Consider the following 6,021-nt stretch of genomic DNA (forward strand, 5'->3'; position numbering starts at 1 on the left):
TACAACTATTGTACTATTTAAAAATTTGCATTTTTAATAAAACTCTAGAATTAAGAATACACAATTAATTTTAGTAGGGGGTGCTACGTCGTACAAACTACGAGACGCCACTTAAATGAATTTTTTCTCTGAGAATATATAGCAGATTTTATTTTAGATTGAAAAGCTGAAAATAAAATATCAAATATCAAAATTTTTTTTGAAGGATTAGTTATCTTATGTACATTGCTTTTCAACTATAATTTTATAAATGTAAATTACAATATATATTTAGTATAAAATAAAATGTAAAACAAAATTTAAAACTTCCATCAAACATAACAACAATTTCTGCTCAAAAAGAACAAAACAAAAAGGCTACAATATTAAAGTAAAAGGGGTACTTGAATATTGTGTAAAATAATAAAATCGTATTAATTAAATAAATCAATGAATTTGTCTCCAAATTGTTATGTAGTTTTCAATTTATTGCTCTAATATATTTATGACCATTTTTATCATTAGACGTTACACGGCCGCGCAGTTCAATCTGCATAAGATAAAAATAGTAACAACTTCCGAAGACCACTGGTCCAATAATTATTATCGATCAGACATTATTTAAATTAAAACATTTCATATTTTATATTTAATTAAATAAATATAGTTAAAAAAAACTAAAAAACACGCTTTTAAAGCACATCGAACTAAAAAGTTAAAAATAATTTTTAAAATTAACTTAAAACAATAATGAACGAAAAATATTAGTATTATTGTGATAAAAGCGTGGGTGCTTTGTGCCATGTTTTTCGTATATTGAGCGCCACACGCTTTTTTTCACAATAATACTAGTATTTTTCGTTCATTATTGTTTTAAGTTAATTTTAAAAATTATTTTTAACTTTTTAGTTCGATGTGCTTTAAAAGCGTGTTTTTTAGTTTTTTTAAACTATATTTATTTTTTACTTTTTAGTTTCATGTTATGATAGTAGTTAATATCAATATCATGGTTGTAACGGGTAACGGGAAATCAGGGTCGATTCCGGAGAGGGAGTCTAAGAAACGACTACCACATTCAAGGAAAGCAGCAGGCGCGCAACGTGGAGGTAGTGACGGTACGAGAATCATCCCCTGTAATCTGAATGAATACACTACATATCTCTTAATAAGAATAAAGTGTATTAATATATAAGTTTTAATAGTAATTAGAATATATATATATACATGTAAAGGGACTTAAGTACGTAAACGTATCATGCATGAGGTATAACCGTTTTGTGGGAGGCCTTGCGGGTGGAACATTATACACGAGGCATATACGGCGGCAGAGGCGTCGGCTGTAGGAATATTTAAATGAATATTATCTTATACGTATTTATAAATATTAATATATATATATGTATATATATATATATATTAATATTAGCAGCGATGGTAAGAATATATAAACTTCGCACAATATCGCGGCACTTTTGCTGGGGTCTACGACGCGATGTCCGGCGTGATCCTCGGGCGTCAAAAGGTTAGCAGCGTAGATGACGACAGTGCGCGAATGCGGATCGGTTTGTTGACGTCGTCACTTTGACAACGAGAAGAAGACTACGGTATCATTAACGGCGGGACGTCGTCGTTACTGGACTTTGCACCGCGGCGTAAAACGACGCGTGGCCGTGTCAATCACAATAAATATTTGTTGTATGTATATATAATTGATGACAAGCGCGCGTCTACGGGTTGGAAAATATTGTTGTCTACGAAGGGTGAGCGGGGTGGGGTGAATGCGTTACGACCGTCTAGTCTCAAGGCCGTAGACACGTGCCGCGTGGAAAGTTATAAACATACAAGTGAAACTAATATAAGCNGTGGAAAGTTATAAACATCCACAACATACAAGTGAAACTAATATAAGCGTGTTAAAAATGTATGTTGCCATTAAAAAAAATAAAGTTTGCCCCTGTAAGTCATGAAGAACGAACTAAGTATTTAACCCTTTTATAAATACCTAACTAAGCCGAAAAAAAATGTTTTCTAAGATTATTACTGATTATCAATCTTTCTTTATAGCTAATAAAACAACATTTAAAAAAATAATTTTTAGTAATATTTCACACAATTATTATTTGAGTTTTATAAATTTATAAAGTTTCATAGTTTTGTAAACAATTATTTCTACTTTTAAATTTTAAATTAAAAGTTATTATTTTGCATAACTGATTAAATTATTATTAAATACATTATCTCAAATACAATATACAAAGAAAAAATTATAAATTCCATCAAACATAACAAATATTTCTGATAAAAAAAAATAACTTTTATGTAATAAAAGCGGTGCTTGATAAATTTGTATCAAAAATTGACTAGGCCGACATAATAAACAGCATTCATTTTATAAATGCAATTTGTTTACTATATTAATGGGCAATAAATAACAAATAGAAAAATAACTTACCCGGACGGTCTATTAATAACAATAATTTTCGTATATTTGAGCGACAACTTCTAACAACCGTTTTCAGCAGACGGAAAGAAATATTTTATAAACGGCGACAAATTCATTGATAAATTCCATGGTGAGATGTATGTGAAAATGAATACTGAAATCTATCCAGTCGAATAGTGGAGCGTCAAATTCAAATAAAAGATATGTTATAAGCAAACTGGCAACGTTGCTTTGATAAACCTATAAGATTTAAAGGGACAAATCGTTAATAACGTCTTACGCTTATTATTTTGACGTTGCCAGTTTACTTATAAAATAATTTGGCTCAGCGAAAACATAACTGAATTACTATTGGGTAAAATAGGCGGCGTTCATCTCGCCATTCGACAGCCAATTTACTTTCTGTCGTACAATATGTTCACTGTACCATACCCTTATGATTCTTTGTTCGATCGTTTATTAGAATTTATCATTCTTACTTCTTATAAGACTTCAGTATTCATTTTATTAAATTCGCTGTTAAGTTTTTAATTTATTACTCTAAAATTGCTCTTTTATAGTATATAAGTATTGGATATGACTATTTTTATAATTAGACGTTTCTCTACCGCGCATTTTACCCGCCTAAACATAAAAATAGTAATAATTTCCGAATTACTAATACAATTGTAATTATCGACCAGTATTTTTTAAATTAAACCATTGTCTATTTATTAAATAAGTTAAAAATGTGTTGCCTAAACTAAAAAAAAAAAGTTTGTATTCTTATAAGGTATAAAGTATTTAACCATTTATAAATTGAGAGATAAATAGTACTCAACAAAGCCAAAAAAAAAATATTTCTAAGATTATTACATACTCCAGACTACGTAACTGAGTGGCTATTAAATAGGACAGGATCTTTCTATCTTAACATTAAGCCGCTGAGTCACAATCTCTTATGCAGTGTATTAACTATATTATATCATTATGATTATGATATGGTATAGTCCACTCTGTTATTTGAATTTGTCGCTCTTACTTCTTGGCTCGATTGACTTCAGTATTCATTTTCTCAAATAGCTATCTTTCGAATTAAAAAAAAATCGATGAATTTATTATACAAATTCAATTTATTGCTCTATTATATTAGTAATCGGTCGTCACTATTTTTAACTCTTAACATTATTCACGACCACGCTCTTTCACCCATCAGCTATAAATACTTGCTAATTTCCGAAGTAATGGTCGAAAAGTAATTATCAATTATTCATCAAAATAAGTTTTTATTTTATTGCTCTAATATATTTATGACCATTTTTATCATTAGACGTTATATAGCCGCGCATTTCAATCTGCCTACATATAAAAATATTAATACTATCTGAATTACTTGTCCAATAGTTATTATTAAACATACATTTTTTTAAATTAGACATTTTCTATTTTATAAGTTAAAAACGTATGTTGCCTTTTAAAAAATAAAGTTGGTATTTTTAAGGAATAAAGGACAGACATAAAAAATATTTAACCTCTTATATTTAATATTAATGACTAAACAAAATATTTTCAAGATTATTATAACTTGAGGAGAAATTAAGTGGACTATGATAAAATAATCATTCTGTAAAGCTAATAACAGTTTTATACATTTCTTAAGTTAAAAATTAAAAAAAAATATTTATATTTTTTAATTTTATATTAAAAGTTATTGCAGTGCATAACCGATTAAATTATTATAACTGAAATATATATTTTGTCTCAAATAAAATGTAATAAGAAAATTAAAAAATTCCAACAAACAACATATATTTCTGATAAAAAAAGAATAACTTTTATGTAATAAAAACGGTGATTGAATAATTTGTATCAAAAATTGACTAAGCCAGCATAATAAACAGCATTCATTTTATTAATGCGATTTATGTACTATACGAATGGGCAATAAATAACAAAAAGAAAAATAACTTTACCGGACGGTCTATTAATAGCAATAATTTTCGTATATTTAAGCTGCAAATTCAAACAACCGTTTTCAGCAGACGGAAAGAAATATTTTATAAACGGCGATAAATTCAAATAAAATGTAAGTTAAAGAGAAATCTGACAACGTGTAGAATTCATAAGCCTTAAGAACTACTTCAAAGCTCTGTCCCTTTTAAGTATACAGACTTATGGAACCAATGTTGCCAGTTTGCTTATGAACTTAATTCTTACCCGCGGGACACGAAACAACGCAACTGACTGACTATTCAGTAATCTTTTTTTTTTTTTGTATTATACATTTGGCCGCTATGTTACGTTCTCTCATGCAATATATATATTCTACTATACATTATTGACACTTAATTTTCATCATCTAAATATTTGAATTTGTCGCTCTTTCTTCTTGTGTCGATTGACTTTTGACTCATTTTCTCTAGTATCTGTCCAACGAAATAATAAAATTAAAATAATTAAATAAATCAATGAATTTGTCGCCAAATCGTTATGCACTTTTCTAAGATTATTACTGATTATCAATCTTTTTTTATAGCTAAAACAACATTTGAAAAGATAATTTTTTGTAATATTTCACACAATTATTACTTGACAGTTTTATAAATTTATGAAGTTTCATAGTTTTGTAAACAATTATTTCTACTTTTAAATTTTAAATTAAAAGTTATTATTTTGCATAACTGATTAAATTATTATTAAATACATTATATATATATATATATATATAATCTCAAATATAATATACAAAGAAAAAATTACCAATTCCATCAAACATAACAAATATTTCTGATAAAATAAGAATTATTTTTATGTAATAAAAGCAGTGCTTGAATAGATTCTATCAAAAATTGACTAAGCCGGCATTATAAACGGCATTCATTTTATAAATGCAATTTGTTTACTATACTAATAGGTAACATTTAAAAAATTAATTTTTAGTAATATTTCATACAATTTTTATGTAACAGTTTAATAAATTTATTAAGTTTTGTAAACAATTATTTATAATTTGAAATTTAAAATTAAAAGTTTTTCAGTGCGTAACCGAATAAATTAAATAATATTAGCCACGAGTTATAAATTGTCATTATATTTTGAATATTTAACCACAAAAAACACAATAACTATTAATCGTTGTTTTATTTATAAATAATTAAAATTTGATACATTAAATAATTAAGCAAAACAAATATATATATTTATATATATTCTTAGACATGTAGTATTTTGTAATAAATATAAACATAAAATATAAATATAATTCTGGTTGTATAAAAAACGGATTCAATTTGTTTGAACCAAAGTTCTGGGTTGGTGCGCCAGAAAGTTGGGATTTTAAACGCCCGCGTTGAATTCAAATTGGGCTCGCCGTATTCGATATGGTCTCGGCCATCATTACCGGTCGCGTTGTCACGCACACTTACTATCGCACTATCGGATTTGTTGTTCATTTTAGAGGTCACCAATTTGTAGCGTTTTGGTGTTTATATTTATTACAAAATACTACAATTAAAATTTATAATAATTAATACTTTTTAATAATGAAAAATGATTTTATACAACATAAAAAAAGAGTACAAATAAAAAGTGTCACTGGATTGACGAACAGCGCGAGACTA

The sequence above is a fragment of the Daktulosphaira vitifoliae genome, unplaced genomic scaffold, assembly GCF_025091365.1.
Source record: "Daktulosphaira vitifoliae isolate Bord-2020 unplaced genomic scaffold, ASM2509136v1 Scaffold_5, whole genome shotgun sequence".
Taxonomy (NCBI): domain Eukaryota; kingdom Metazoa; phylum Arthropoda; class Insecta; order Hemiptera; family Phylloxeridae; genus Daktulosphaira; species Daktulosphaira vitifoliae.